The sequence below is a fragment of the Vespa velutina genome, chromosome 2 (assembly GCF_912470025.1).
Source record: "Vespa velutina chromosome 2, iVesVel2.1, whole genome shotgun sequence".
Classification (NCBI taxonomy): Eukaryota; Metazoa; Arthropoda; class Insecta; order Hymenoptera; family Vespidae; genus Vespa; species Vespa velutina.
In genome coordinates, this window is record NC_062189.1 from 9,515,071 (window position 1) to 9,524,641 (window position 9,571).

At 41.4% G+C, this 9,571-nt stretch overlaps 1 long non-coding RNA gene across 1 annotated transcript; it reads left to right on the top strand.

Annotated features, from left to right (window-relative positions):
* The first annotated feature begins 5,500 nt into the window (after window positions 1–5,500).
* On the top strand, window positions 5,501–9,319 carry LOC124946506. The gene is made up of 2 exons (XR_007100111.1): window positions 5,501–5,715; window positions 7,924–9,319. It is a non-coding gene; the product is annotated as an uncharacterized LOC124946506 (long non-coding RNA).
* Window positions 9,320–9,571: the final 252 nt, after the last annotated feature.

Consider the following 9,571-nt stretch of genomic DNA (forward strand, 5'->3'; position numbering starts at 1 on the left):
CCGAGTTCATTGACACCACCTGAGTTTTGGACATTCACCGTCGCGCTCGCTCACGCGCTCGCCCGATCGTTCTCTCTTCGCCGGGAATAAGCGATCCTTCCTTCGTTCTCTCGTCCGAGCGTTCGTTCGTCCGTTCGTTCGTTCGTTCCTTCGAGTTTGCTCGGACGGTCAACGTGTCTCTTTCTGCGATTTATCCTTCCTTCTTCCTCGCGACGACATTTCCGAGGGATGACCTAGGTCTAACATTCGCATAACGCATGCAAACCCTCTCTCTCTCTCTCTCTCTCTCTCTCTCTCTCTCTCTCTCTCTCTCTTTCTCTCTCTCTCTTTCTTCAGGGAAGGAACTAAAAGACATCACGTTTCATACGAACACACATACGTCCTTTCTAATTTAATAATAATTCAGAAAGTTACAAGATCTTAGGTAAAAATGATATACGCGTACCATTTCGAGTTCTACACGCTCTGATTACACTGGAACATGTTGAAAGAAATACCGGTGTTCTCTGGCTGCATACTGATCGCTACTTCCGCGTAGCGAAAAAGAGTGAGACAAATCGATAAATTATAGAAATTACACAGTGCAACGTAATCGTTGTCACCGAGAAATTCTTCATTTGTTCAAAATATCCTCTCAGATGTAGGTATATCGTGCAAGAAGTATTTGATATATCGCCGAAATTACTGATAGTAATTGGAAAATGAGCGTCGATAGAAGATAGAACGAATAGACGAGGCAACGAATAGAGGGAAACTTTATTTGTGGGGATATAGAGGGACAGGAGGGGGAGAGATTACGCGTGACCTAGGACAACATACAGCGCGACCTGCATGCCAATCGCCTCTCTTACTCTCGCGCGTGCACTCGCGCGTTCTTTCTCTCTTCTTCTTTTCCTCCACCTCCTCTTTCTCTCACTCGATCTCTTTCTCTCTCTCTCTTTTTCTTTCTCTCTCTTTCTCTTACTCTCTCTCTCTCTCTCTCTCTCCCTTTTTCTTTCTCTCTCTTTCTCTTCTCTCCTCTCCTCTCTATCTCCCTATCACCCTATCTTTCTTTGCCTCTCCTTCTCGGCGTCTCTCCCGGCAATAGACGTATCGAATGAAATTCTCGTTCTTCGATCGTGACGCATCGTCGTGATTTTAGAACGAAGAGAGCCGGTGTGCCGTGCGAGTGACGCACGATGGCTATCGAACCCGGGGCCAACAGATTTTGGCAGGCAGGCATCTACCGGGGCACGTACCTTGCATAACAATCAACCTCCACGAATTTGAATTTGGTTACGTAGCACGGGGCGACTACTCGCAAACTCTGTCTTCATCCTTTTCTCATTGTCGCGTCATTCTCATAGCATGCTCGAAAATTCGAAACTTTTCATGAGTTTCTCTTTGACTTTGTAGCTTCATTCTCTCCTTTTTTCGAGATAAGTTCGTTGATAGATTAACAGGAAAGAAAGGAAAGCGAACATCCTTGAAATACAAAGATCGATCTTGTAAGAACTATTATCGAACGCGTTTTTTCGCGCATCTTTTTTCATCTTCACCTATATGTCGTACGCACATACATGCATACATACATACATTGAGCGCAATAAATACGTTCACGATATCTTACATATTACGGACCAAGTGTCTTACATTGTAGCACGGCTGCGGAATAATAATAGCTGCGCATATAGACAACGCGCGACTACCGCGATTAACGTCAAAATCGTGAGATCGCTCGATCGTGATAAAGCACATGTGATGTTGAACATTACCGATCGATCGACCGATTGATTTGCCACATAATAATTTTTTTTTCATTTGTTAAAACCAACATCAACGAAATCACGTAGGAGTCATTCAAATGAATTTAAAAAGAATAAGATCTGAGATAAATAAAATAACATAATTTATTTTTTAACATCTACAAAAAATATTAAGTTAACGTGTCGATTTATTCAAAATTGCCCGTATGATTGATGGATTAACAAAAAAGACTAAAAAAATATAAATACCGGAAACATATTAATATCTCGTTATTTATCGTCATTTTTCTTTCTTAAAATGATTTAATCCTATACCAGTCTATAAACTTCTTCACTTTCTCTCTCTCTCTCTCCCCTCTCTTCCTCTCTCTTTATCTATCTATCTATCTATCTATCTTTCTCTCTCTCTGTTTCTCTCTCTCTCTCTCTCTCCCTCCCTCTCTCTCTCTCTCTCTCTCTCTCTCTCTATCTATCTATCTATCTATCTATCTTTCTCTCTCTCTCTCTGTTTCTCTCTCTCTCTTTCTCTGTTTCTCTCTCTCTCTCTCTCTCTCTCTCTCTCTCTTTCTTTCTTTTTCTCTTTCTTACTTGATTTCCAAACGTAGAGCCCGACTCATTTCTTTTTTTTGACGCTTCTCTGTCTTTCTTCTTCTATCCTTTCGGAGAAGAAGATTCGGAAGTTCATTCACCTCGTACGACTCCTTCTCCTATGGGAGCCGGTATATAATAGTATATATACTCTGGTACGCGTATATATAGTTATCTAGAATAACGTGTGCCAGTATAGCCTGTCCTATCCTAGAGCACGCTCAGCAAGGCTTGCACGTCGGCACTGGACCGACCGGAGTTTAATTCGACATTCCTTGGATATTCTCTCCCTCTACCGCTACCCTTTCGAATCCACCCCACCCTTCCAGCATTTTCTTGCACTTCGTTACTTCGCTGTATCTCGATCCTCGAAAATTTCGTGTAGAGGCCCTGTCTCTCTCTTTCTCTTTCTCTCTCTGTCTTTCTCTCTCTCTCTTTCTTTCTGTCTTTCATCGATCAAGTTCCGTGTTGGAGACTCTTGATGTCCTTGTACAGTGTGCGCGAAATTCCTTCTCATCGTGGACCACGAAAAATGATGATCCTCCAAAATTCCTAATCGGAGAAGAAGCTTCTTTAGAACCATAAAATCCGATTGTTTCTTTCTAGATACGAAAAATTGCTCGAACCAAACGATTCGATAGTTGCAATAAGAATGATAATAACGACAATAAAGATCGTTTTAACGTCCTTCGAACGAAGTTAACCTTTTGTGTCGTGCTTCGTCGCCGGCACGACGCAAGGTAGATGGAAAATATAAATTTTGAAAGGCCAATATCGACGTCAACGACGTAAGAGCTGCGGCGTCTTTTTGCCTAAGGATAATAAAACGGGCCAGAGCTGACGTAGCGCAACACGAAATTCCCTCGAAGCTTAATCCCTCGGCACCGTTTAATCCTGGACGTAGACGAACGATATCACGATTATATCGAAGCAGTCATCAACGGGCGGCATATCTCAGGATGTGTTCGATGCATTGAAGGTCTAGTCGGGCAAGCGGCATAATGCCAACCAGTGGCATTTACGCCGGTTAGACCTCCTTTGCCTGAGTTCTCCTTCTCTTTTCTTCTCCACTGTTTCTCTCTCCGCGAACGTCTCCAGTACTCTTCCTCTTTCTCTTTTCCTCCAGTTCTTCTTCCTCCGTTCTCTCTCTCTCTCACTCTCTCTCTCTCTTTCTCTCTCTGTCTCTCTCTGTCTCTCTCTGTCTCTGTCTCTCTCTCTCTCTCTCTCTCTTTCTCTTTCGAGGCAGCAACGCCAGAAGCAGCAGCAGCAGCTTCTTTAGCGTTCCATTACCGGCGTTCTGTGGAATGCATTGGTATCTCGCAACACCTACGAAGCCTTTGCAAGACTCGCGAAATTGTTCTTAAAATCCTCTAAGGGACCCACTATTGGTTTGCGCCCAGAAATAAACGTTGAACAAGATAAGGAATGAAATTTTCACTCGGCCGCTCTCTAATTTAGCTTTTAAATTATCTTTTGCACGGAACTCGCGATCGGCCGTTTCTAATAAAGCCGTCGTTTTCCGTGTATGATAGATTCCCAATAGCTGCTGGGTAAATTGAATTTCGTTTACGAGTTTTCAACGCTCGAACGATGGGAGGTAGTTTCGAAGCAATTAAGTTCCAATGCATGTATGTATGTATGTAGATAGATATGTACGTACAAAGCACTACGAAGAACGGTGGACTTGAAATCGTTTTTCTTTGAAAGGAATTAGCCCGTTAACTGATGACTACAGAGCTCGTAACTAAGTTATTTAGGAATTGTTAAGGATCTCCGAAATTTTGCGAGTGAAGCACCACTCTTTCGTGGATTCTCCAATTATAATAATACAGTCGTTTGTAGTATCGATGATACTCCTGTTTTTCGAACTTCGTACTTTCGTGAGTTTGTACTTCCTGGCCGCCAGCAAGACGCCAAGATATTTTTGTAACCATTGGCAGACGAAATTCTGATCAACCTCGAGTTTTCTCGATCGTTACGCGTGGTAGTTAATTGGGATCGTGCGCTCGTCAAACCGGATAGTGGATACCCTCGACGACGCGTGGCACACTTATCACTATGATGCAAAGTAAAGGTAAGAGAGAGATCGTTTGTCGTTCGCACGATCGATATAAGATCCGATAACAGGAGTTATGTTCGCGGGAATAGGAACCTTCTAGTGCGATTAAGATTTGTTTTCTAGCAAGGCCATTACTTCGAAACAAATAAGACATTTGCAGAACGAAAATCTGATACTTTTTAAAATGTAAGGTATAATCGGTTCATTCGGCGAAAGAAAAGAAAATAATCGACGAGAAATCTCTGATCTTATAAACATTTCCTTTTCTTCTCAATTGGCACGAAACGTGCCGCATATCTTGGTATCCAATGAAAAGAGAGAAAAATATGGGTGAACGAGGAAAAGAAGGCATCGCGTCTAGGTGGTTGTACCAGTGACCGTTAGTGGCCTACGGTGGTAGAAGTGCTGGTGGTACATCGGTGGTGGTGAGCGGATCGCCTTGACGAGAGAATCACGTGGACGCGGGAAATGACTCGTTATATAAACGTGATTATCCTAGTACACGCGCATTACCACGTCCAATCTAACACGTCCTGTGAGTCTGCTAGAGACCCATCGATAAATCCTTGCCTTTCTGTGCTGTATATGGGAAATATTGTAAATTCGAGTTGTCGAAAATTTCTCCTTGGATCTACAATGATCGTATTATTATTTATATCCAGTTATTATATATATGATCGTATTATTATAGATTGGATATATTATATATTTATTAATTTTAAATATTTTATGACAAGATCTATGTTAAAAAGAATAAACGAATTAAAATCACAAATTGATTGTAAATACTATCAGTTAAATTCTTAAAAATTGGGTTTATTCGTATTAGAACTGTAGAATTATTGGAAATATGTTATATATCCAGTGTTTATATTAAATGTCTTTCACGAATGCGTTAATTAAATACGATGATGAAAGTAACAAATAAATATATTGATGAGATCAAAGATTCCCATAAAAAGTGTTGGTATAGTTGTTCAATAAGCTAATGTAGGCGAAAATATAGATCAATTCTTTGCTTCATGCATCATTTCAACACCAGCATAACTCGTTTATTCGATTGGAGTCTCCCGGACGGCACGAGAAAGAGATAGCGGATAACGCCCCCGAGACGTCATTCCCACACGATAAATTAATGCTGTTATGGCGTTGTCTGCGTTAGTAGACTCAGCAAGTCTATCAAGACGGAGGCGCATCTTCGTCATATTCTCGAATAGGAAACGCGCGTCGTTAAACTGTAGTGGGAAACGAAGCGGCCCAAGGAAAACGGGAAACGACAATGAAATTTCTATCAAGAATCAGCATCGTCGTTATGAAACGAATGTACGACACGTCTCCGATCAAACTCGTGTTTACTCGCACGGATTCTTATAATTTTTCTATCTCTTTTTCTTTTTTTTTTTAACCGCTTCAACTACTCGACTTTCTAGAACGGTCGCGGTACCAGTGCGAGTCCGTGACACGGAAGAAAAGTTCCGCTCACGATTTGGGGCGGTGAAACGTGCTGGCAAAAAGTGTCTTTCGCGAGAGAGAGAGAGAGAGAGAGAGAGAGAGAGAGAGGCGGAGGGAAGAGAGAGGAAATAAAAGAAACAATGATCGACGTTAGCACGATTCCATCAATAGTCGATTAGAACGTTTATTGTGAGTCTTGTGGAAAAGGTTGGAGAATACATATCGGTAAGGCAAGAAAGTAGGTCAGCTTAGAGCGGGCAGCAAGAGACGGAGAGGCAAGTTCACGGGCAAACTGCAGCACGCCGCGTCTCCAACACAGACTCTCTTCGTGCCTTAGGTTAGGTATCTCTTTTTCTTTCTTTCTTTCTTCCTTTTCCTCTGCCTTTCTCATTCTTTTACTTCCTCGAAAAAGAAAAAGAGAGAAAGAAAGAAAGAAAGAAAAAAAGGAAAAAAGAAAAAAGAAAAAGAGAGGGAGAGAAAAGAAAGACGAGAGAAAGAGAGAGAGAGAGAGAGAGAAGATAGCCGATCTAACGGTCTACTCCGAGTTGCCTAGTTTTATTTTTTTACAGAACCCAAGCATCTATACGTTCCTTCTCATCCTTTTTTCTTATCCACCTTCCCCGATCCTCCTTCTCATGCGTGCACTCGCGTGACGTCCATAGCAAAGAAGAAAAATAGAAACGGAAAGAGAGAGCGATAGGCTTCCTCTCGTCTTCTCTTCTTCCATCATAATGGAGAGAGGGAAAGAGGAGAGAGAGAGATGGTCCGACGTTAGCCTAGGTACACCTTTCCATCTACTTAAAAGAGAAAGAGAACACAAGGGAGAAGAGAGAGTAGATGGAAAAAGTTTCATGACACCTTTTTGGTTGAACTTGGCCCAGAAAGAAGAATGCCGTGGAAAGTGCAAGTGAACTTTCCTCTCTACGTTCACCGTTCGACTCTAACGCTCCTCTATGTAGCACGCCCGGCAATCCTCGCGAGTTTCTCGAACGTCTTTTCTACAAAAGGATCATCTCGAGACCTTTCGACCTTTGAACTTTATCATTTTTACATAATTCTCGCTATTGATCATCACTGCCGAGATTAAAATTCATCGTCTTAGTATTAGTCTGTCGTAATAAAATATTAATTTGAAGTGAAGCAACGACGGAAGCGCGTTCACGAGATTCGCATCAAAAAGTTAAACAAGATAGTGAGACTCATGCGCACAAAAAGATCAAGCAAGTGACGCGACCTCGGTGAAATCGTCACGAAGGCCGTCGAGCGAGCGAACGTTATAGCAAACCGATGTCAGTGCGAGTGCCAGAAGATATATTATATCGATTAGCGATAAAACGCGCCGGAATAGACACGGGCAGACAGGTAGATCGGTGGGTTGGTCGGTAGGTAGGTGAAGTAGGTAGAAGAACGTGGGTTGTGTGTTGTGTAAAATTGTATATCCGTATGCGTTCTCTTAGATCGATCGATCGATTGATGATTCGAAAAAGAATCTATGAATCGAGTATATATTCACAATTTATTTTGATCCGATTTGTTCAAATTAAGTTCTCTTTTCGAAGGTCATTGACTGGTTGAGTCGGCGAAATTCGAAGTTAGGACGACGAGCTTCCACAGAGAAATGTGTCCCTGACGGGGACATGCGATCTCGCTGTTTGCCAGGTTAGGGCGTGGTTTTCTATGCAGTTTTTGCTCGCCTAGAATGCACCAGGCGGCCTTCGCTAAGATCAGGATATTCCGCCGCTCCTACCACGCGTTCTTCTTACTCCCTCTCTTTCTCTCTCTCTCTCTCTCTCCCTCTCTCTCTCTCTCTCTCTCTTACCCCGCCTACACCTAGCGGAACGTTTTCACCGTAAGAGACCTTTCGACTCTGGCAAAAATCGTTAGATCTGTTCCTTTTAACTTTCCATTATCTTTCGACAATTTTCTCCTGTCGAGATCATTTTCAAAGAACGTATGACCGTAGGTCACGATCCGACCGCGAAATATACAAGTCACGTTCCTTGAGAGTCTTCGAATAGATCGCGTTTGTACCTGTCATACTTACAAAATTCTTATTTTTATTTTCTCTGTGTATTTCAGAAGCCAACCAGCGACAACATCACTGCCATTGTGGAACGCAGCCTCGAGCACTGGTACGACCAATCATTTCGTCTACCGAGAAGAGTAGATCGACGTATTCGGGCAATGAACTTTTGACTAAACAAAGAAAATTTAAAAAAAAGAACAAGAAAATAAAAAGGGAAAAAAATGAATAAAAGAATGAAAACAAAGCTTCGCACTGCCATTCGGATGATATCGGCTACCTAGTCGTTTCTTCTCCATTCTATTCGACAGGAGGAACACTGCTCATGCACTTACGCGCACGCTCGATCACTCATCAACGAGGAGACCATCCACGTGCTTCTAGCGGACGTGGCATTAAGGATCGACATGTGTTACTATCCTTTTTTCTCTTTATATTATTATTATTATTATTATTATTATTATTATTATTATCATTATTATCATTATTATCATTATTATCATTATTATCATTATTATTATCATTATTATTATCATTATTATTATTATTTTTATTATTTTTATTATTTTTATTTTTATTTTTATTATTATTATTATTATTATTATTATTATTTAAATTATAGAGGATACCTCGTAAGTACTATTCGTTGTATACGTTTTACAATTAGTCGTATTATTAGGCGAGGTCGTATCTCTCCTAGTAGATACGGAGGAGGAGAAATGCCGCGAGTTACGTGCGATGCTTTTATTAACCTGCAACCAAGAAGATGCCGGGTGTGAAGCCTCGTCCTTAACCTTTTCCCTGCTACTTTGTTTTACAACTGTTATTGTGGTCTCTGTAGGCACCTAATGCCGTTACTGTTGTGCTTACTTACTATTCTCTCGCTACTGGAATGAGTAGTACGCACACCAGGAAAGACAACGACGCGATCAACAAGCAATTCGAGAAATATATGTATTTACGTACAATATACACAATGCATAGTTCATACATGTCATGAGACATGCACACATGTGCGCAGAGATAGATACACAGCTGCTTGTAACTTTTTCGATCAATTCTCTACCTATTTTTTTTTTTAATAGAATTGAAGAAAAACAGTGAGATTTTCGATAATCAGCAGTTTTTCTTTTTTTTCTCCCACTTTATTTCTCTTTGGTTTTTTTTTCTTTTTTGATTTATACAATAATTTATATTATTACTATTAAAAGGAAATAATCGCTTGAGTGTTCATTGACCCGTTCGCTCGTACTCTCCCCATTGCGGAATATACTTAAGAGACATGTGAGATTTACACATCAGCACAAACGTGCGGCTCACACGCACACCGACGCTCATCCCTGAGAAAGAGAGAAGGAGAGAAAAAGAGTGCACGCAAGTACACGCATGTAGCCGTACACGTACACACATATATATATATAATATATATATATATATATCTATATATATATGTATACACGTAAAAGCCGAGCGGCAGCACTTCTCGCGTCGTCAGGAAGCAGTTAACCGTGCACCCGTGCATTGTTACACATAACTTCTTTCCATCGCGTCTCGCGGTGTGTTGTAACGCGCGATCCACGCGTTTTAAAACCACGTCAACCACGTACTTTGCATTCTTCTCGCAATACGAACATCCACGCGAGTAAAAGGCCGCCGCTACTCTTCGTGTACTACGTACATGCTTCTGTGTGTGTGTGCGCGAGC